Source organism: Dreissena polymorpha, chromosome 16 (assembly GCF_020536995.1).
Source record: "Dreissena polymorpha isolate Duluth1 chromosome 16, UMN_Dpol_1.0, whole genome shotgun sequence".
NCBI lineage: Eukaryota > Metazoa > Mollusca > Bivalvia > Myida > Dreissenidae > Dreissena > Dreissena polymorpha.
Genome location: NC_068370.1, coordinates 39,357,976 through 39,381,372, shown reverse-complemented (window position 1 = coordinate 39,381,372; position 23,397 = coordinate 39,357,976). Strand labels below are relative to the sequence as shown.

The 23,397-nt window shown below is 36.3% G+C and overlaps 1 long non-coding RNA gene across 1 annotated transcript; it reads left to right on the top strand.

The window, feature by feature from the left end:
• The first annotated feature begins 8,059 nt into the window (after nt 1-8,059).
• LOC127862309 (uncharacterized) lies at nt 8,060-17,303 on the top strand. The gene is made up of 2 exons (XR_008040544.1): nt 8,060-8,338; nt 16,437-17,303. It is a non-coding gene; the product is annotated as an uncharacterized LOC127862309 (long non-coding RNA).
• Nucleotides 17,304-23,397: the final 6,094 nt, after the last annotated feature.

Genomic DNA, 23,397 nt, shown 5'->3' with positions numbered 1-23,397 from the left:
GATCGCGTCATAAGTTCCCCCATTATCGCGTATAAGTAAGTTAAGTTCTCTTAGTGTTAGGTTTTTCATTGACCGCGTTTTAATTTTTCTTTGTGATCGCGTGTTAAGTTCTAACTAAGTTGTAACCTCATTTCTCTCAATAATCGTGTATAAGTTCATTATGTTCTCTTATTGTTCAGTTCTCTCAGTGGTCGCGTATAAGTTTTCTTTGTTCTCTCAATGTTAAGTTCTCTCAGTGATCGCATATAAGTTCTCTAAGTTCTCTCAGTGTTTAATTCTCTCAATGATCGCGTCTTAAGTTCTCTCAGTTATCGCGTATAAGTTCTCAAAGTTCTCTCAGTGTTAAGTTCTGTCAATGATCGCGTCTTAAGTTCTCTCAGTTATTGCGTATAAGTAAGCTTAGTTCGCTCAGTGTTAAGTTCTCTCATTGACCGTGTGTTAATTTGTCTCTGTGATCGCGTGTTAAATTCTAACTAAGTTGTAACCTAATTTCTCTCAATAATCGCGTATAAGTTCATTATGTTCTCTCATTGTTCAGTTCTCTCAGTGGTCGCGTATAAGTTTTCTTTGTTCTCTCAGTGTTTAGATCTCTCAGTGATCGCGTATAAGTTCTCTAAGTTCTCTCAGTGTTTAATTCTCTCAATGATCGCGTCTTAAGTTCTCTCAGTTATCGCGTATAAGTTTTCTTTGTTCTCTCAGTGTTAAGTTCTCTCAGTTATCGCGTATAAGTTCTCAAAGTTCTCTCAGTGTTAAGTTCTTTCAATGATCGCGTCTTAAGTTCTCTCAGTTATCGCGTATAAGTAAGCTAAGTTCTCTCAGTGTTAAGTTCTCTCATTGACCGCGTGTTAATTTGTCTCTGTGATTGCGTGTTAAGTTCTAACTAAGTTGTAACCTCATTTCTCTCAATAATCGTGTATAAGTTCATTATGTTCTCTTATTGTTCAGTTCTCTCAGTGGTCGCGTATAAGTTTTCTTTGTTCTCTCAATGTTAAGTTCTCTCAGTGATCGCATATAAGTTCTCTAAGTTCTCTCAGTGTTTAATTCTCTCAATGATCGCGTCTTAAGTTCTCTCAGTTATCGCGTATAAGTTTTCTTTGTTCTCTCAGTGTTAAGTTCTCTCAGTTATCGCGCATAAGTTCTCAAAGTTCTCTCAGTGTTAAATTCTGTCAATGATCGTGTCTTAAGTTCTCTCAGTTATCACGTATAAGTAAGCTAAGTTCACTCAGTGTTAAGTTCTCTCATTGACCGCGTGTTTATTTGTCTCTGTGATCGCGTGTTAAATTCTAACTAAGTTGTAACCTAATTTCTCTCAATAATCACGTGTAAGTTCATTATGTTCTCTTATTGTTCAGTTCTCTCAGTGGTTGCGGATAAGTTTTCTTTATTCTCTCAGTGTTAAGTTCTCTCAGTGATCGCGTATAAGCTCTCTAAGTTCTCTCAGTGTTTAGTTCTCTCAATGATCGCGTCTTAAGTTCTCTCAGTAATCGCGTATAAGTAAGCTAAGTTCTCTCAGTGTTAAGTTCTCTTATTGACCGTGTGTTAATTTGTCTCTGTGATCGCGTGTTAAATTCTAACTAAGTTGAAACCTAATTTCTCTCAATAATCGCGTATAAGTTCATTATGTTCTCTCATTGTTCAGTTCTCTCAGTGGTCGCGTATAAGTTTTCTTTGTTCTCTCAGTGTTTAGTTCTCTCAGTGATCGCGTATAAGTGCTCTAAGTTCTCTCAGTGTTTAATTCTCTCAATGATTGTGTCTTAAGTTCTCTCAGTTATCGCGTATAAGTAAGCTAAGTTCTCTCAATGTTAAGTTCTCTCATTGACCGCGTGTTAATTTGTCTCTGTGATCGCGTGTTAAGTTCTAACTAAGTTGTAACTTAATTTCTCTCAATAATCATGTATAAGTTCATTATGTTCTCTTATTGTTCTGTTCTCTCCGTGGTCACGTATAAGTTTTCTTTATTCTCTCAGTGTTAAGTTCTCTCAGTGATCGCGTATAAGTTCTCTAAGTTCTTTCAGTGTTTAGTTCTCTCAATGATCGCGTCATAAGTTCCTCCATTATCGCGTATAAGTTAGTTAAGTTCTCTAAGTGTTAGGTTTTTCATTGACCGCGTGTTAATTTTTCTTTGTGATCGCGTGTTAAGTTCTAACTAAGTTGTTACCTAATTTCTCTCTATAATTGCGTATAAGTTCATTATGTTCTCTCATTGTTCAGTTCTCTCAGTGGTTGCGTATAAGTTTTCTTTGTTTCTCAGTGTTAAGTTCTCTCAGTGATCGCGTATAAGATCTAAGTTCTCTCAGTGTTTAGTTCTCTCAATGATCGCGTCTTAAGTTCTCTCAGTTATCGCGTATAAGTAAGCTTAGTTCTCTCAGTGTTAAGTTCTCTCATTGACCGCGTGTTAATTTGTCTCTGTGATCGCGTGTTAAGTTCTAACTAAGTTGTAACCTCATTTCTCTCAATAATCGTGTATAAGTTCATTATGTTCGCTTATTGTTCAGTTCTCTCAGTGGTCGCGTATAAGTTTTCTTTGTTCTCTCAGTGTTAAGTTCTCTCAGTGATCGCGTATAAGTTCTCTAAGTTCTCTCAGTGTTTAATTCTCTCAATGATCGCGTCTTAAGTTCTCTCAGTTATCGCGTATTAGTTTTCTTTGTTCTCTCAGTGTTAAGTTCTCTCAGTTATCGCGTATAAGTTCTCTATGTTCTCTCAGTGTTTGTTTTCGCAGTGATTGTTTGTTATTTTCTCTCAATGATCGCGTCTTAATTTCTCTCAGTTATCGCGTATAAGTTCTTTAATTTCTCTCAGTGTTAAGTTCTCTAATTGACAGCGTGTTAATTTCTCTCTGCGATTGCGTGTTAAATTCTCTCAATGATCGTGTCTTAATTTCTCTCAGTAATTACGTACAAGTTCTCTAATTTCTCTCAGTGTTAAGTTCTCTCAATGATCGCGTCTTAAGTTCTCTCAGTTATCACGTATAAGTGCGCTAAGTTCTCTCAGTGTTAAGTTCTCTCATTGACCGCGTGTTAATTTGTCTCTGTGATCGCGTGTTAAATTCTAATTAAGTTATTACCTAATTTTTCTCAATTATCGCATATAAGTTCTCTATGTTCTCTCATTGTTAAGCTCTCTCAGTGGTCGCGTATAAGTTTTCTTTGTTCTCTCAGTGTTAAGTTCTCTCATTGACCGTGTGTTAATTTGTCTCTGTGATTGCGTGTTAAGTTCTAACTAAGTTGTAACCTAATTTCTCTCAATAATCGCGTATAAGTTCATTATGTTCTCTCAGTGTTTAGTTCTCTCAGTGATCGCGTATAAGTTCTCTAAGTTCTCTCAGTGTTGAATTCTCTCAATGATCGCGTCTTAAGTTATCTCAGTTATCGCGTATAAGTTTTCTTTGTTCTCTCAGTGTTAAGTTCTCTCAGTTATCGCCTATAAGTTCTCAAAGTTCTCTCAGTGTTAAGTTCTGTCAATGATCGCGTCTTAAGTTCTCTCAGTTACTGCGTATAAGTAAGCTAAGTTCTCTCAGTGTTAAGTTCTCTCATTGACGGCGTGTTAATTTGTCTCTGTGATCGCGGGTTAAATTCTAACTATGTTGTAACCTAATTTCTCTCAATAATCACGTGTAAGTTCATTATGTTCTCTTATTGTTCAATTCTCTCAGTGGTCGGGTATAAGTTTTCTTTATTCTCTCAGTGTTAAGTTCTCTCAGTGATCGCGTATAAGTTTTCTAAGTTCTCTCAGTGTTTAGTTCTCTCAATGATCGCGTCTTAAGTTCTCTCAGTAATCGCGTATAAGTAAGCTAAGTTCTCTCAGTGTTAAGTTCTCTTATTGACCGCGTGTTAATTTGTCTCTGTGATCACGTGTTAAATTCTAACTAAGTTGTAACCTAATTTCTCTCAATAATCGTGTATAAGTTCATTATGTTGTCTCATTGTTCAGTTCTCTCAGTGGTCGCGTATAAGTTTTCTTTGTTCTCTCAGTGTTTAGTTCTCTCAGTGATCGCGTATAAGTTCTCTTAGTTCTCTCAGTGTTTAATTCTCTCAATCATCGTGTCTTAAGTTCTCTCAGTTATCGCGTATAAGTAAGCTAAGTTCCCTCAGTGTTAAGTCCTCTCATTGACTGCGTGTTAATTTGTCTCTGTGATCGCGTGTTAAATTCTAACTAAGTTGTAACCTAATTTCTCTCAATAATCACGTATAAGTTCATTATGTTCTCTTATTGTTCAGTTCTCTCAATGATCATGTCGTAAGTTCTCTCAGATATCGCGTATAAGTGCTCTATGTTCTCTCAGTGTTAAGTTCTCTCAGTGTTAGTGTCTTTATTTCTCTTAGTGATTGCGTATATGTTCTTTTTTTTCTCTCAGTGTTAAGTGCGCAATATGATTAACCCCAAAACACCAAAAAAAATCTGAAATGCACCTAAAAACACCCAAATTCGCTTAAAATACCCAAATACTCATAATTTTGGCAGGTTAGGGTTAGGTTAGGGTTAGGTTAGAGTATTATGGATATTTTGGGTCTTTTTGGGGGTATTTGGGGGGTCTTAGGTTCTCCCAGTTATCGCGTATAAGTGCTCTAAGTTCTCTCAGTGTTAAGTTCTCTCAATAATAGCGTTTTAATTTTTCTCACTGATCGCGTCTTATTTTCTCTCAGTAATCGCGTATAAGTTCTTTCTGTTCTGTCAGTGTTAAGTTCTGTCAATGATGGCATTTTAATTTTCTCTCAGTGATCGCGTATAAGTTCTCTATGTTCTCTCAGTGTTTGTTTTCGCAGTGATTGTTTGTTATTTTCTCTCAATGATCGCGTCTTAATTTCTCTCAGTTATCGCGTATAAGTTCTTTAATTTCTCTCAGTGTTAAGTTCTCTAATTGACAGCGTGTTAATTTCTCTCTGTGATTGCGTGTTAAGTTCTCTCAATGATCGTGTCTTAATTTCTCTCAGTAATTACGTACAAGTTCTCTAATTTCTCTCAGTGTTAAGTTCTCTCAATGATCGCGTCTTAAGTTCTCTCAGTTATCACGTATAAGTGCGCTATGTTCTCTCAGTGTTAAGTTCTCTCATTGACCGCGTGTTAATTTGTCTCTGTGATCGCGTGTTAAATTCTAATTAAGTTATTACCTAATTTTTCTCAATTATCGCATATAAGTTCTCTATGTTCTCTCATTGTTAAGCTCTCTCAGTGGTCGCGTATAAGTTTTCTTTGTTCTCTCAGTGTTAAGTTCTCTCATTGACCGCGTGTTAATTTGTCTCTGTGATTGCGTGTTAAGTTCTAACTAAGTTGTAACCTAATTTCTCTCAATAATCGCGTATAAGTTCATTATGTTCTCTCATTGTTCAGTTCTCTCAGTGGTCGCGTATAAGTTTTCTTTGTTCTCTCAGTGTTAAGTTCTCTCAGTGATAGCGTATAAGTTCTCTAAGTTCTCTCAGTGTTAAGTTCTCTCATTGACCGCGTGTTAATTTGTCTCTGTGATCGCGTGTTAAGTTCCAACTAAGTTGTAACCTAATTTCTCTCAATAATCGTGTATAAGTTCATTATGTTCTCTTATTGTTCTGTTCTCTCAGTGGTCGCATATAAGTTTTCTTTATTCTCTCAGTGTTAAGTTCTCTCAGTGATCGCGTATAAGTTCTCTAAGTTCTTTCAGGGTTTAGTTCTCTCAATGATCGCGTCATAAGTTCCCCCATTATCGCGTATAAGTAAGTTAAGTTCTCTTAGTATTAGGTTTTTCATTGACCGCGTGTTAATTTTTCTTTGTGATCGCGTGTTAAGTTCTAACTAAGTTGTAACCTAATTTCTCTCAATAATCGTGTATAAGTTCATTATGTTCTCTCATTGTTCAGTTCTCTCAGTGGTTGCGTATAAGTTTTCTTTGTTTCTCAGTGTTAAGTTCTCTCAGTGATCGCGTATAAGTTATCTAAGTTCTCTCAGTGTTTAGTTCTCTCAATGATCGCGTCATAAGTTTTCTCAGTTATCGCGTATAAGTAAGCTTAGTTCTCTCAGTGTTAAGTTCTCTCATTGACCGCGTGTTAATTTGTCTCTGTGATCGCGTGTTAAGTTCTAACTAAGTTGTAACCTCATTTCTCTCAATAATCATGTATAAGTTCATTATGTTCTCTTATTGTTTAGTTCTCTCAGTGGTCGCGTGTAAGTTTTCTTTGTTCTCTCAGTGTTAAGTTCTCTCAGTGATCGCGTATAAGTTCTCTAAGTTCTCTCAGTGTTTAATTCTCTCAATAATCGCGTCTTAAGTTCTCTCAGTTATCGCGTATAAGTTTTCTTTGTTCTCTCAGTGTTAAGTTCTCTCAGTTATCGCACATAAGTTCTCAAAGTTCTCTCAGTGTTAAGTTCTGTCAATGATCGCGTCTTAAGTTCTCTCAGTTATCGCTTATAAGTAAGCTAAGTTCACTCAGTGTTAAGTTCTCCCATTGACCGCGTGTTTTTTTGTCTCTGTGATCGCGTGTTAAATTCTAACTAAGTTGTAACCTAATTTCTCTCAATAATCACGTGTAAATTCATTATGTTCTCTTATTGTTCAGTTCTCTCAGTGGTTGCGTATAAGTTTTTTTTATTCTCTCAGTGTTAAGTTCTCTCAGTGATCGCGTATAAGTTCTCTAAGTTCTCTTAGTGTTTAGTTCTCTCAATGATCGCGTCTTAAGTTCTCTCAGTAATTGCGTAAAAGTAAGCTAAGTTCTCTCAGTGTTAAGTTCTCTTATTGACCGCGTGTTAATTTGTCTCTGTGATCGAGTGTTAAATTCTAACTAAGTTGTAACCTAATTTCTCTCAATAATCGCGTATAAAGTCATTATGTTCTCTCATTGTTCAGTTCTCTTAGTGGTCGCGTATAAGTTTTCTTTGTTCTCTCAGTGTTTAGTTCTCTCAGTGATTGCGTATAAGTTCTCTAAGTTCTCTCAGTGTTGAATTTTCTCAATGATCGCGTCTTAAGTTCTCTCAGTTATCGCGTATAAGTTTTCTTTGTTCTCTCAGTGTTAAGTTCTCTCAGTGATCGCGTATAAGTTCTCAAAGTTCTCTCAGTGTTAAGTTCTGTCAATGATCGCGTCTTAAGTTCTCTCAGTTATCGCGTATAAGTAAGCTAACTTCTCTCAGTGTTAAGTTCTCTCATTGACCGCGTGTTAATTTGTCTCTGTGATCGCGTGTTAAATTCTAAGTTGTAACCTAATTTCTCTCAATAATCACATGTAAGTTCATTATGTTCTCTTATTGTTCAGTTCTCTCAGTGGTCGCGTATAAGTTTTCTTTATTCTCTCAGTGTTAAGTTCTCTCAGTGATCGCGTATAAGTTCTTGAAGTTCTCTCAGTGTTTAGTTTTCTCAATGATCGCGTCTTAAGTTCTCTCAGTAATCGCGTATAAGTAAGCTAAGTTCTCTCAGTGTTAAGTTCTCTTATTGACCGCGTGTTAATTTGTCTCTGTGATCGCGTGTTAAATTCTAACTAAGTTGTAACCTAATTTCTCTCAATAATCGCGTATAAGTTCATTATGTTCTCTCATTGTTCAGTTCTCTCAGTGGTCGCATATAAGTTTTCTTTGTTCTCTCAGTGTTTAGTTCTCTCAGTGATCGCGTATAAGTTCTTGAAGTTCTCTCAGTGTTTAGTTCTCGCAATGATCGCGTCTTAAGTTCTCTCAGTAATCGCGTATAAGTAAGCTTAGTTCTCTCAGTGTTAAGTTCTCTCATTGACCGCGTGTTAATTTGTCTCTGTGATCGCGTGTTAAATTCTAACTAAGTTGTAACCTAATTTCTCTTAATAATCGCGTATAAGTTCATTATGTTCTCTCATTGTTCAGTTCTCTCAGTGGTCGCGTATAAGTTTTCTTTGTTCTCTCAGTGTTTAGTTCTCTCAGTGATAGCGTATAAGTTCTCTAAGTTCTCTCAGTGTTTAATTCTCTCAATGATCGTGTCTTAAGTTCTCTCAGTTATCGCGTATAAGTAAGCTAAGTTCCCTCAGTGTTAAGTTCTCTCATTGACTGCGTGTTAATTTGTCTCTGTGATGGCGTGTTAAATTCTAACTAAGTAGAAACCTAATTTCTCTCAATAATCGCGTATATGTTCATTATGTTCTCTCAATGTTTAGTTCTCTCAATGATCATGTCATAAGTTCTCTCAGATATCGCGTATAAGTGCTCTATGTTCTCTCAGTGTTAAGTTCTCTCAGTGTTCGTGTCTTAATTTCTCTTAGTGATCGCGTATATGTTCTTTTTTTTCTCTCAATGTTAAGTGCGCAATATGATTTACCCCAAAACACCCAAAAAAATCTGAAATGCACCCAAATACACCCAAATTCGCTTAAAATACCCAAATACTCATAATTTTGGCAGGTTAGGGTTAGGTTAGGGTTAGGTTAGAGTATTATGGGTATTTTGGGTCTTTTTGGGGGTATTTGGGGGGTCTTGGGTTCTCCCAGTTATCGCGTATAAGTGCTCTAAGTTCTCTCAGTGTTAAGTTCTCTCAATAATAGCGTTTTAATTTTTCTCACTGATCGCGTCTTATTTTCTCTCAGTAATCGCGTATAAGTTCTTTCTGTTCTGTCAGTGTTAAGTTCTGTCAATGATGGCATTTTAATTTTTCTCAGTGATCGCGTATAAGTTCTCTATGTTCTCTCAGTGTTTGTTTTCGCAGTGATTGTTTGTTATTTTCTCTCAATGATCGCGTCTTAATTTCTCTCAGTTATCGCGTATAAGTTCTTTAATTTCTCTCAGTGTTAAGTTCTCTTATTGACAGCGTGTTAATTTCTCTCTGCGATTGCGTGTTAAGTTCTCTCAATGATCGTGTTTTAATTTCTCTCAATAATTACGTACAAGTTCTCTAATTTCTCTCAGTGTTAAGTTCTCTCAATGATCGCGTCTTAAGTTCTCTCAGTTATCACGTATAAGTGCGCTAAGTTCTCTCAGTGTTAAGTTCTCTCATTGACCGCGTGTTAATTTGTCTCTGTGATCGCGTGTTAAATTCTAATTAAGTTATTACCTAATTTTTCTCAATTATCGCATATAAGTTCTCTATGTTCTCTCATTGTTAAGCTCTCTCAGTGGTCGCGTATAAATTTTCTTTGTTCTCTCAGTGTTAAGTTCTCTCATTGACCGCATGTTAATTTGTCTCTGTGATTGCGTGTTAAGTTCTAACTAAGTTGTAACCTAATTTCTCTCAATAATCGCGTATAAGTTCATTATGTTCTCTCATTGTTCAGTTCTCTCAGTGGTCGCCTATAAGTTTTCTTTGTTCTCTCAGTGTTAAGTTCTCTCAGTGATAGCGTATAAGTTCTCTAAGTTCTCTCAGTGTTAAGTTCTCTCAATGATCGCGTCTTAAGTTCTCTCAGTTATCGCTTATAAGTAAGCTTAGTTCTCTCAATGTTAAGTTCTCTCATTGACCGCGTGTTAATTTGTCTCTGTGATCGCGTGTTAAGTTCTAACTAAGCTGTAACCTAATTTCTCTCAATAATCGTGTATAAGTTCATTATGTTCTCTTATTGTTCTGTTCTCTCAGTGGTCGCGTATAAGTTTTCTTTATTCTCTCAGTGTTAAGTTCTCTCAGTGATCACGTATAAGTTCTCTAAGTTCTTTCAGTGTTTAGTTCTCTCAATGATCGCGTCATAAGTTTCCCCATTATCGCGTATAAGTAAGTTAAGTTCTCTTAGTGTTAGGTTTTTCATTGACCGCGTTTTAATTTTTCTTTGTGATCGCGTGTTAAGTTCTAACTAAGTTGTAACCTCATTTCTCTCAATAATCGTGTATAAGTTCATTATGTTCTCTTATTGTTCAGTTCTCTCAGTGGTCGCGTATAAGTTTTCTTTGTTCTCTCAATGTTCAGTTCTCTCAGTGATCGCATATAAGTTCTCTAAGTTCTCTCAGTGTTTAATTCTCTCAATGATCGCGTCTTAAGTTCTCTCAGTTAACGCGTATAAGTTTTCTTTGTTCTCTCAGTGTTAAGTTCTCTCAGTTATCGCGTATAAGTTCTCAAAGTTCTCTCAGTGTTAAGTTCTGTCAATGATCGCGTCTTAAGTTCCTCAGTTATTGCGTATAAGTAAGCTTAGTTCTCTCAGTGTTAAGTTCTCTCATTGACCGTGTGTTAATTTGTCTCTGTGATCGCGTGTTAAATTCTAACTAAGTTGTAACCTAATTTCTCTCAATAATCGCGTATAAGTTCATTATGTTCTCTCATTGTTCAGTTCTCTCAGTGGTCGCGTATAAGTTTTCTTTGTTCTCTCAGTGTTTAGTTCTCTCAGTGATCGCGTATAAGTTCTCTAAGTTCTCTCAGTGTTTAATTCTCTCAATGATCGCGTCTTAAGTTCTCTCAGTTATCGCGTATAAGTTTTCTTTGTTCTCTCAGTGTTAAGTTCTCTCAGTTATCGCGTATAAGTTCTCAAAGTTCTCTCAGTGTTAAGTTCTGTCAATGATCGCGTCTTAAGTTCTCTCAGTTATCGCGTATAAGTAAGCTAAGTTCTCTCAGTTATAAGTTCTCTCATTGACCGCGTGTTAATTTGTCTCTGTGATTGCGTGTTAAGTTCTAACTAAGTTGTAACCTAATTTCTCTCAATAATCGCGTATAAGCTCATTATGTTTTCTCATTGTTCAGTTCTCTCAGTGGTCGCGTATAAGTTTTCTTTATTCTCTCAGTGTTAAGTTCTCTCAGTGATCGCGTATAAGTTCTCTCAGTGTTTAGTTCTCTCAATGATCGCGTCTTAAGTTCTCTCAGTAATCGTGTATAAGTAAGCTAAGTTCTCTCAGTGTTAAGTTCTCTTATTGACCGCGTGTTAATTTGTCTCTGTGATCGCGTGTTAAATTCTAACTAAGTTGTAACCTAATTTCTCTCAATAATCGCGTATAAGTTCATTATGTTCTCTCATTGTTCAGTTCTCTCAGTGGTCGCGTATAAGTTTTCTTTGTTCTCTCAGTGTTAAGTTCTCTCAGTGATAGCGTATAAGTTCTCTAAGTTCTCTCAGTGTTTAATTCTCTCAATGATCGCGTCTTAAGTTCTCTCAGTTATCGCGTATAAGTTTTCTTTGTTCTCTCAGTGTTAAGTTCTCTCAGTTATCGCGTATAAGTTCTCAAAGTTCTCTCAGTGTTAAGTTCTGTCAATGATCGCGTCTTAAGTTCTCTCAGTTATCGCGTATAAGTAAGCTAAGTTCTCTCAGTTATAAGTTCTCTCATTGACCGCGTGTTAATTTGTCTCTGTGATTGCGTGTTAAGTTCTAACTAAGTTGTAACCTAATTTCTCTCAATAATCGCGTATAAGCTCATTATGTTTTCTCATTGTTCAGTTCTCTCAGTGGTCGCGTATAAGTTTTCTTTATTCTCTCAGTGTTAAGTTCTCTCAGTGATCGCGTATAAGTTCTCTCAGTGTTTAGTTCTCTCAATGATCGCGTCTTAAGTTCTCTCAGTAATCGTGTATAAGTAAGCTAAGTTCTCTCAGTGTTAAGTTCTCTTATTGACCGCGTGTTAATTTGTCTCTGTGATCGCGTGTTAAATTCTAAGTTGTAACCTAATTTCTCTCAATTATCACTTGTAAGTTTATTATGTTCTCTTATTTTTCAGTTCTCTCAGTGGTCGCGTATAAGTTTTCTTTATTCTCTCAGTGTTAAGTTCTCTCAGTGATCGCGTATAAGTTCTTGAAGTTCTCTCAGTGTTTAGTTCTCTCAATGATCGCGTCTTAAGTTCTCTCAGTAATCGCGTATAAGTAAGCTAAGTTCTCTCAGTGTTAAGTTCTCTTATTGACCGCGTGTTAATTTGTCTCTGTGATCGCGTGTTAAATTCTAACTAAGTTGTAACCTAATTTCTCTCAATAATCGCGTATAAGTTCATTATGTTCTCTCATTGTTCAGTTCTCTCAGTGGTCGCATATAAGTTTTCTTTGTTCTTTCAGTGTTTAGTTCTCTCAGTGATCGCGTATAAGTTCTCTAAGTTCTCTCAGTGTTTAATTCTCTCAATGATCGTGTCTTAAGTTCTCTCAGTTATCGCGTATAAGTAAGCTAAGTTCTCTCAGTGTTAAGTTCTCTCATTGACCGCGTGTTAATTTGTCTCTGTGATCGCGTGTTAAATTCTAACTAAGTTGTAACCTAATTTCTCTCAATAATCGCGTATAAGTTCATTATGTTCTCTCGTTGTTCAGTTCTCTCAGTGGTCGCGTATAAGTTTTCTTTGTTCTCTCAGTTTTAAGTTCTCTCAGTGATCGCGTATAAGTTCTCTCAGTGTTTAAATCTCTCACTGATCACGTCTTAAGTTCTCTCAGTTATCGCGTATAAGTTTTCTTTGTTCTCTCAGTGTTAAGTTCTCTCAGTTATCGCGTATAAGTTCTCAAAGTTCTCTCAGTGTTAAGTTCTGTCAATGATCGCGTCTTAAGTTCTCTCAATAATCGCGTATAAGTAAGCTAAGTTCTCTCAGTGTTAAGTTCTCTCATTGACCGCGTGTTAATTTGTCTCTGTGATCGCGTGTTAAATTCTAACTAAGTTGTAACCTAATTTCTCTCAATAATCACGTGTAAGTTCATTATGTTCTCTTATTGTTCAGTTCTCTCAGTGGTCGCGTATAAGTTTTCTTTGTTCTCTCAGTGTTAAGTTTTCTCAGTGATCGCGTATAAGTTCTCTAAGTTCTCTCAGTGTTTAGTTCTCTCAATGATCGCGACTTAAGTTCTCTCAGTAATCGCGTATAAGTAAGCTAAGTTCTCTCAGTGTTAAGTTCTCTTATTGACCGCGTGTTAATTTGTCTCTGTGATCGCGTGTTAAATTCTAACTAAGTTGTAACCTAATTTCTCTCAATAATCGCGTATAAGTTCATTATGTTCTCTGATTGTTCAGTTCTCTCATTGGTCGCGTATAAGTTTTCTTTGTTCTCTTAGTGTTAAGTTCTCTCAGTGATCGCGTATAAGTTCTCTAAGTTCTCTCAGTGTTTAATTCTCTCAATGATCGTGTCTTAAGTTCTCTCAGTTATCGTGTATAAGTAAGCTAAGTTCTCTCAATGTTAAGTTCTCTCATTGACCGCGTGTTAATTTGTCTCTGTGATTGCGTGTTAAGTTCCAACTAAGTTGTAACCTAATTTCTCTCAATAATCGTGTATAAGTTCATTATGTTCTCTTATTGTTCTGTTCTCTCAGTGGTCGCGTATAAGTTTTCTTTATTCTCTCAGTGTTAAGTTCTCTCAGTGATGGCGTATAAGTTCTCTAAGTTCTTTCAGTGTTTAGTTCTCTCAATGATCGCGTCATAAGTTCCCCCATTAATCGCGTATAAGTAAGTTAAGTTCTTTCAGTGTTAGGTTTTTCATTGACCGCGTGTTAATTTTTCTTCTGTGATCGCGTGTTAAGTTCTAACTAAGTTGTTACCTAATTTCTCTCAATAATCGTGTATAAGTTCATTATGTTCTCTCATTGTTCAGTTCTCTCGGTGGTTGCGTATAAGTTTTCTTTGTTTCTCAGTGTTAAGTTCTCTCAGTGATCGCGTATAAGTTATCTAAGTTCTCTCAGTGTTTAGTTCTCTCAATGATCGCTTCTTAAGTTCTCTCAGTTATCGCGTATAAGTAAGCTAAGTTCACTCAGTGTTAAGTTCTCTCATTGACCACGTGTTAATTTGTCTCTGTGATCGCATGTTAAATTCTAACTAAGTTGTAACCTAATTTCTCTCAATAATCACGTGTAAGTTCATTATGTTCTCTTATTGTTCAGTTCTCTCAGTGGTCGCGTATAAGTTTTCTTTATTCTCTCAGTGTTATGTTCTCTCAGTGATCGCGTATAAGTTCTCTAAGTTCTCTCAGTGTTTAATTCTCTCAATGATTGCGTCTTAAGTTCTCTCAGTTATCGCGTATAAGTTTTCTTTGTTCTCTCAGTGTTAAGTTCTCTCAGTTATCGCGTATAAGTTCTCAAAGTTCTCTCAGTGTTAAGTTCTGTCAATGATCGCGTCTTAAGTTCTCTCAGTTATCGTGTATAAGTAAGCTAAGTTCTCTCAGTGTTAAGTTCTCTCATTGACCGCGTGTTAATTTGTCTCTGTGATTGCGTGTTAAATTCTAACTAAGTTGTAACCTAATTTCTCTCAATAATCACGTGTAAGTTCATTATGTTCTCTTATTGTTCAGTTCTCTCAGTGGTCGCGTATAAGTTTTCTTTGTTCTCTCAGTGTTAAGTTTTCTCAGTGATCGCGTATAAGTTCTCTAAGTTCTCTCAGTGTTTAGTTCTCTCAATGATCGCGACTTAAGTTCTCTCAGTAATCGCGTATAAGTAAGCTAAGTTCTCTCAGTGTTAAGTTCTCTTATTGACCGCGTGTTAATTTGTCTCTGTGATCGCGTGTTAAATTCTAACTAAGTTGTAACCTAATTTCTCTCAATAATCGCGTATAAGTTCATTATGTTCTCTGATTGTTCAGTTCTCTCATTGGTCGCGTATAAGTTTTCTTTGTTCTCTTAGTGTTAAGTTCTCTCAGTGATCGCGTATAAGTTCTCTAAGTTCTCTCAGTGTTTAATTCTCTCAATGATCGTGTCTTAAGTTCTCTCAGTTATTGTGTATAAGTAAGCTAAGTTCTCTCAATGTTAAGTTCTCTCATTGACCGCGTGTTAATTTGTCTCTGTGATTGCGTGTTAAGTTCCAACTAAGTTGTAACCTAATTTCTCTCAATAATCGTGTATAAGTTCATTATGTTCTCTTATTGTTCTGTTCTCTCAGTGGTCGCGTATAAGTTTTCTTTATTCTCTCAGTGTTAAGTTCTCTCAGTGATGGCGTATAAGTTCTCTAAGTTCTTTCAGTGTTTAGTTCTCTCAATGATCGCGTCATAAGTTCCCCCATTAATCGCGTATAAGTAAGTTAAGTTCTTTTAGTGTTAGGTTTTTCATTGACCGCGTGTTAATTTTTCTTTGTGATCGCGTGTTAAGTTCTAACTAAGTTGTTACCTAATTTCTCTCAATAATCGTGTATAAGTTCATTATGTTCTCTCATTGTTCAGTTCTCTCGGTGGTTGCGTATAAGTTTTCTTTGTTTCTCAGTGTTAAGTTCTCTCAGTGATCGCGTATAAGTTATCTAAGTTCTCTCAGTGTTTAGTTCTCTCAATGATCGCTTCTTAAGTTCTCTCAGTTATCGCGTATAAGTAAGCTAAGTTCACTCAGTGTTAAGTTCTCTCATTGACCACGTGTTAATTTGTCTCTGTGATCGCATGTTAAATTCTAACTAAGTTGTAACCTAATTTCTCTCAATAATCACGTGTAAGTTCATTATGTTCTCTTATTGTTCAGTTCTCTCAGTGGTCGCGTATAAGTTTTCTTTATTCTCTCAGTGTTATGTTCTCTCAGTGATCGCGTATAAGTTCTCTAAGTTCTCTCAGTGTTTAATTCTCTCAATGATTGCGTCTTAAGTTCTCTCAGTTATCGCGTATAAGTTTTCTTTGTTCTCTCAGTGTTAAGTTCTCTCAGTTATCGCGTATAAGTTCTCAAAGTTCTCTCAGTGTTAAGTTCTGTCAATGATCGGGTCTTAAGTTCTCTCAGTTATCGCGTATAAGTAAGCTAAGTTCTCTCAGTGTTAAGTTCTCTCATTGACCGCGTGTTAATTTGTCTCTGTGATTGCGTGTTAAGTTCTAACTAAGTTGTAACCTAATTTCTCTCAATAATCGCGTATAAGTTCATTATGTTTTCTCATTGTTCAGTTCTCTCAGTGGTCGCGTATAAGTTTTCTTTGTTCTCTCAGTGTTAAGTTCTCTCAGTGATCGCGTATAAGTTCTCTCAGTGTTTAGTTCTCTCAATGATCGCGTCTTAAGTTCTCTCAGTTATCGCGTATAAGTAAGCTTAGTTCTCTCAGTGTTAAGTTCTCTTATTGACCGCGTGTTAATTTTTCTCTGTGATCGCGTGTTAAATTCTAACTAAGTTGTAACCTAATTTCTCTCAATAATCGCGTATAAGTTCATTATGTTCTCTCATTGTTCAGTTCTCTCAGTGGTCGCCTATAAGTTTTCTTTGTTCTCTCAGTGTTTAGTTCTCTCAGTGATCGCGTATAAGTTCTCTAAGTTCTCTCAGTGTTTAATTCTCTCAATGATCGTGTCTTAAGTTCTCTCAGTTATCGCTTATAAGTAAGCTAAGTTCCCTCAGTGTTAAGTTCTCTCATTGACTGCGTGTTAATTTGTCTCTGTGATCGCGTGTTAAATTCTAACTAAGTTGTAACCTAATTTCTCTCAATAATCGCGTATAAGTTCATTATGTTCTCTCAATGTTTAGTTCTCTCAATGATCATGTCATAAGTTCTCTCAGATATCGCGTATAAGTGCTCTATGTTCTCTCAGTGTTAAGTTCTCTCAGTGTTCGTGTCTTAATTTCTCCTAGAGATCGCGTATATGTTCTTTTTTTTCTCTCAGTGTTAAGTGCACAACATGATTTACCCCAAAACACCCAAAAAAATCTGAAATTCACCCAAATACACCCAAATTCGCTCAAAATACCCAAATACTCATATTTTTGGCAGATTAGGGTTAGGTTAGGGTTAGGTTAGAGTATTATGGGTATTTTGGGTCTTTTTGGGGGTATTTGGGGGGTCTTAGGTTCTCCCAGTTATTGCGTATAAGTGCTCTAAGTTCTCTCAGTGTTAAGTTCTCTCAATAATAGCGTTTTAATTTTTCTCACTGATCGCGTCTTATTTTCTCTCAGTAATTGCGTATAAGTTCTTTCTGTTCTGTCAGTGTTAAGTTCTGTCAATGATGGCATTTTAATTTTTCTCAGTGATCGCGTATAAGTTCTCTTTGTTCTCTCAGTGTTTGTTTTTGCAGTGATTGTTTGTTATTTTCTCTCAATGATCGCGTCTTAATTTCTCTCAGTTATCGCGTATAAGTTCTTTAATTTCCCTCAATGTTAAGTTCTCTAATTGACAGCGTGTTAATTTCTCTCTGCGATTGCGTGTTAAGTTCTCTCAATGATCGTGTCTTAATTTCTCTCAGTAATTACGTACAAGTTCTCTAATTTCTCTCAGTGTTAAGTTCTCTCAATGATCGCATCTTAAGTTCTCTCAGTTATCACGTATAAGTGTGCTAAGTTCTCTCAGTGTTAAGTTCTCTCATTGACCGCGTGTTAATTTGTCTCTGTGATCGCGTGTTAAATTCTAATTAAGTTATTACCTAATTTTTCTCAATTATCGCATATAAGTTCTCTATGTTCTCTCATTGTTAAGCTCTCTCAGTGGTCACGTATAAGTTTTCTTTGTTCTCTCAGTGTTAAGTTCTCTCATTGACCGCGTGTTAATTTGTCTCTGTGATTGCGTGTTAAGTTCTAACTAAGTTGTAACCTAATTTCTCTCAATAATCGCGTATAAGTTCATTATGTTCTCTCATTGTTCAGTTCTCTCAGTGGTCGCGTATAAGTTTTCTTTGTTCTCTCAGTGTTAAGTTCTCAAAGTGATAGCGTATAAGTTCTCTAAGTTCTCTCAGTGTTAAGTTCTGTCAATGATCGCGTCTTAAGTTCTCTCAGTTATTGCGTATAAGTAAGCTTAGTTCTCTCAGTGTTAAGTTCTCTCATTGACCGCGTGTTAATTTGTCTCTGTGATTGCGTGTTAAGTTCTAACTAAGTTGTAACCTAATTTCTCTCAATAATCGCGTATAAGTTCATTATGTTCTCTCATTGTTCAGTTCTCTCAGTGGTCGCGTATAAGTTTTCTTTATTCTCTCAGTGTTAAGTTCTCTCAGTGATCGCGTATAAGTTCTCTCAGTGTTTAGTTCTCTCAATGATCGCGTCTTAAGTTCTCTCAGTTATCGCTTATAAGTAAGCTTAGTTCTCTCAGTGTTAAGTTCTCTTATTGACCGCGTGTTAATTTGTCTCTGTGATCACGTGTTAAGTTCTAACTAAGTTGTAACCTAATTTCTCTCAATAATTGCGTATAAGTTCATTATGTTCTCTTATTGTTCAGTTCTCTCAGTGGTCGCGTATAAGTTTTCTTTGTTCTCTCAGTGTTAAGTTCTCTCAGTGATAGCGTATAAGTTCTCTAAGTTCTCTCAGTGTTAAGTTCTCTCAATGATCGCGTCTTAAGTTCTCTCAGTTATCGCGTATAAGTAAGCTAAGTTCTCTCAATGTTAAGTTCTCTCATTGACCGCGTGTTAATTTGTCTCTGTGATCGCGTGTTAAGTTCTAACTAAGTTGTAACCTAATTTCTCTCAATAATCGTGTATAAGTTCATTATGTTCTCTTATTGTTTAGTTCTCTCAGTGGTCGCGTATAAGTTTTCTTTGTTCTCTCAGTGTTAAGTTCTCTCAGTGATCGCGTATAAGTTCTCAGTTCTCTCAGTGTTTAATTCTCTCAATGATCGCGTCTTAAGTTCTCTCAGTTATCGCGTATAAGTTTTCTTTGTTCTCTCAGTGTTAAGTTCTCTCAGTTATCGCGCATAAGTTCTCAAAGTTCTCTCAGTGTTAAGTTCTGTCAATGATCGCGTCTTAAGTTCTCTCAGTTATCGCGTATAAGTAAGCTAAGTTCACTCAGTGTTAAGTTCTCTCATTGACCGTGTGTTTATTTGTCTCTGTGATCGCGTGTTAAATTCTAACTAAGTTGTAACCTAATTTCTCTCAATAATCACGTATAAGTTCATTATGTTCTCTTATTGTTCAGTTCTCTCAGTGGTTGCGTATAAGTTTTCTTTATTCTCTCAGTGTTAAGTTCTCTCAGTGATCGCGTATAAGCTCTCTAAGTTCTCTCAGTGTTTAGTTCTCTCAATGATCGCGTCTTAAGTTCTCTCAGTAATCGCGTATAAGTAAGCTAAGTTCTCTCAGTGTTAAGTTCTCTTATTGACCGCGTGTTAATTTGTCTCTGTGATCGCGTGTTAAATTCTAACTAAGTTGTAACCTAATTTCTCTCAATAATCACGTATAAAGTCATTATGTTCTCTCATTGTTCAGTTCTCTCAGTGGTCGCGTATAAATTTCTTTATTCTTTCAGTGTTTAGTTCTCTCAGTGATCGCGTATAAGTTCTCTAAGTTCTTTCAGTGTTTAATTCTCTCAATGATCGTGTTTTAAGTTCTCTCAGTGATCTCGTATAAGTAAGCTAAGTTCTCTCTATGTTAAGTTCTCTCATTGACCGCGTGTTAATTTGTCTCTGTGATCGCGTGTTAAGTTCCAACTAAGTTGTAACCTTATTTCTCTCAATAATCGTGTATAAGTTCATTATGTTCTCTTATTGTTCTGTTCTCTCAGTGGTCGCGTATAAGTTTTCTTTATTCTCTCAGTGTTAAGTTCTCTCAGTGATCGCGTATAAGTTCTCTAAGTTCTTTCAGTGTTTAGTTCTCTCAATGATCGTGTCATAAGTTCCCCCATTATCGCGTATAAGTAAGTTAAGTTCTCTTAGTGTTAGGTTTTTCATTGACCGCGTTTTAATTTTTCTTTGTGATCGCGTGTTATGTTCTAACTAAGTTGTAACCTCATTTCTCGCAATAATCGTGTATAAGTTCATTATGTTCTCTTATTGTTCAGTTCTCTCAGTGGTCGCGTATAAGTTTTTTTTGTTCTCTCAGTGTTTAGTTCTCTCAGTGATCGCGTATAAGTTCTCTAAGTTCTCTCAGTGTTTAATTCTCTCAATGATCGCGTCTTAAGTTCTCTCAGTTATCGCGTATTAGTTTTCTTTGTTCTCTCAGTGTTAAGTTCTCTCAGTTATCGCGTATAAGTTCTCAAAGTTCTCTCAGTGTTAAGTTCTGTCAATGATCGCGTCTTAAGTTCTCTCAGTTATCGCGTATAAGTAAGCTAAGTTCTCTCAGTGTTAAGTTCTCTCATTGACCGCGTGTTAATTTGTCTCTGTGATTGCGTGTTAAGTTCTAACTAAGTTGTAACCTAATTTCTCTCAATAATCGCGTATAAGTTCATTATGTTCTCTAATTGTTCAGTTCTCTCAGTGGTCGCGTATAAGTTTTCTTTGTTCTCTCAGTGTTAAGTTCTCTCAGTGATCGCGTATAAGTTCTCTCAGTGTTTAGTTCTCTCAATAATCGCGTCTTAAGTTCTCTCAGTTATCGCGTATAAGTAAGCTTAGTTCTCTCAGTGTTAAGTTCTCTTATTGACCGCGTGTTAATTTGTCTCTGTGATCGCGTGTTAAGTTCTAACTAAGTTGTAACCTAATTTCTCTCAATAATTGCGTATAAGTTCATTATGTTCTCTTATTGTTCAGTTCTCTCAGTGGTCGCGTATAAGTTTTCTTTGTTCTCTCAGTGTTAAGTTCTCTCAGTGATAGCGTATAAGTTCTCTAAGTTCTCTCAGTGTTAAGTTTTCTCAATGATCGCGTCTTAAGTTCTTTCAGTTATCGCGTATAAGTAAGCTAAGTTCTCTCAATGTTAAGTTCTCTCATTGACCGCGTGTTAATTTGTCTCTGTGATCGCGTGTTAAGTTCTAACTAAGTTGTAACCTAATTTCTCTCAATAATCGTGTATAAGTTCATTATGTTCTCTTATTGTTTAGTTCTCTCAGTGGTCGCGTATAAGTTTTCTTTGTTCTCTCAGTGTTAAGTTCTCTCAGTGATCGCGTATAAGTTCTCTAAGTTCTCTCAGTGTTTAATTCTCTCAATGATCGCGTCTTAAGTTCTCTCAGTTATCGCGTATAAGTTTTCTTTGTTCTCTCAGTGTTAAGTTCTCTCAGTTATCGCGCATAAGTTCTCAAAGTTCTCTCAGTGTTAAGTTCTGTCAATGATCGCGTCTTAAGTTCTCTCAGTTATCGCGTATAAGTAAGCTAAGTTCACTCAGTGTTAAGTTCTCTCATTGACCGCGTGTTTATTTGTCTCTGTGATCGCGTGTTAAATTCTAACTAAGTTGTAACCTAATTTCTCTCAATAATCACGTGAAAGTTCATTATGTTCTCTTATTGTTCAGTTCTCTCAGTGGTTGCGTATAAGTTTTCTTTATTCTCTCAGTGTTAAGTTCTCTCAGTGATCGCGTATAAGCTCTCTAAGTTCTCTCAGTGTTTAGTTCTCTCAATGATCGCGTCTTAAGTTCTCTCAGTAATAGCGTATAAGTAAGCTAAGTTCTCTCAGTGTTAAGTTCTCTTATTGACCGCGTGTTAATTTGTCTCTGTGATCGCGTGTTAAATTCTAACTAAGTTGTAACCTAATTTCTCTCAATAATCACGTATAAAGTCATTATGTTCTCTCATTGTTCAGTTCTCTCAGTGGTCGCGTATAAATTTCTTTGTTCTCTCAGTGTTTAGTTCTCTCAGTGATCGCGTATAAGTTCTCTAAGTTCTTTCAGTATTTAATTCTCTCAATGATCGTGTCTTAAGTTCTCTCAGTGATCGCGTATAAGTAAGCTAAGTTCTCTCTATGTTAAGTTCTCTCATTGACCGCGTGTTAATTTGTCTCTGTGATCGCGTGTTAAGTTCCAACTAAGTTGTAACCTAATTTCTCTCAATAATCGCGTATAAGTTCATTATGTTCTCTTATTGTTCTGTTCTCTCAGTGGTCGCGTATAAGTTTTCTTTATTCTCTCAGTGTTAAGTTCTCTCAGTGATCGCGTATAAGTTCTCTAAGTTCTTTCAGTGTTTAGTTCTCTCAATGATCGCGTCATAAGTTCCCCCATTATCGCGTATAAGTAAGTTAAGTTCTCTTAGTGTTAGGTTTTTCATTGACCGCGTGTTAATTTGTCTCTGTGATCGCGTGTTAAGTTCTAACTAAGTTGTAACCTAATTTCTCTCAATAATCGTGTATAAGTTCATTATGTTCTCTCATTGTTCAGTTCTCTCAGTGGTTGCGTATAAGTTTTCTTTGTTTCTCAGTGTTAAGTTCTCTCAGTGATCGCGTATAAGTTATCTAAGTTCCCTCAGTGTTTAGTTCTCTCAATGATCGCGTCTTAAGTTCTCTCAGTGGTCGCGTATAAGTTTTCTTTGTTCTCTCAGTGTTAAGTTCTCTCATTGACCGCGTGTTAATTTGTCTCTGTGATTGCGTGTTAAGTTCTAACTAAGTTGTAACCTAATTTCTCTCAATAATCGCGTATAAGTTCATTATGTTCTCTCATTGTTCAGTTCTCTCAGTGGTCGCGTATAAGTTTTCTATGTTCTCTCAGTGTTAAGTTCTCTCAGTGATCGCGTATAAGTTCTCTAAGTTCTCTCAGTGTTTAATTCTCTCAATGATGGCGTCTTAAGTTCTCTCAGTTATCGCGTATAAGTTTTCTTTGTTCTCTCAGTGTTAAGTTCTCTCAGTTATCGCGTATAAGTTCTCAAAGTTTTCTCAGTGTTAAGTTCTATCAATGATCGCGTCTTAAGTTCTCTCAGTTATCGCGTATAAGTAAGCTAAGTTTTCTCAGTGTTAAGTTCTCTTATTGACCGCGTGTTAATTTGTCTCTGTGATCGCGTGTTAAATTCTAACTAAGTTGTAACCTAATTTCTCTCAATAATCGCGTATAAGTTCATTATGTTCTCTCATTGTTCAGTTCTCTCAGTGGTCGCGTATAAGTTTTCTATGTTCTCTCAGTGTTTAGTTCTGTCAGTGATCGCGTATAAGTTCTCTAAGTTCTTTCAGTGTTTAATTCTCTCAATGATCGCGTCTTAAGTTCTCTCAGTTATCGCGTTATAGTTTTCTTTGTCTCTCAGTGTTAAGTTCTCTCAGTTTATCGCGCATAAGTTCTCAAAGTTCTCTCAGTGTTAAGTTCTGTCAATGATCGCGTCTTAAGTTCTCTCAGTTATCGCGTATAAGTAAGCTAAGTTCACTCAGTGTTAAGTTCTCTCATTGACCGGTGTTAATTTTGTCTCTGTGATCGCGTTGTTAAATTCTAACTAAGTTTGTAACCTAATTTCTCTCAATAATCACGTGTAAGTCATTATGTTCTCTTATTGTTCAGTTCTCTCAGTGGTCGCGTATAAGTTTTCTTTATTCTCTCAGTGTTAAGTTCTCTCAGTGATCGCGTATAAGTTCTCTAAGTTCTCTCAGTGTTTAGTTCTCTCAATGATCGCGTCTTAAGTTTTCTCAGTAATCGCATATAAGTAAGCTAAGTTCTCTCAGTGTTAAGTTCTCTTATTGACCGCGTGTTAATTTGTCTCTGTGATTGCGTGTTAAGTTTAACTAAGTTGTAACCTAATTCTCTCACTAATAGCGTATAAGTTCATTATGTTCTCTCATTGTTCAATTCTCTCAGTGTTCGCGTATAAGTTTTCTTTGTTCTCTCAGTATAAAGTTCTCTCAGTGATAGTGTATAAGTTCTCTAAGTTCTCTCAGTGTTAAGTTCTCTCAATGATCGCATCTTAAGTTCTCTCAGTTATCGCGTATAAGTAAGCTAAGTTCTCTCAATGTTAAGTTCTCTCATTGACAGCGTGTTAATTGTCTCTGTGATCGCGTGTTAAGTTCTAACTAAGTTTGTAACCTAATTTCTCTCAATAATCGTGTTATAAGTTCATTATGTTCTCTTATTGTTCTGTTCTCTCAGTGGTCGCGTATAAGTTTTCTTTCTTCTCTCAGTGTTAAGTTCTCTCAGTGATCGCGTATAAGTTCTCTAAGTTCTTTCAGTG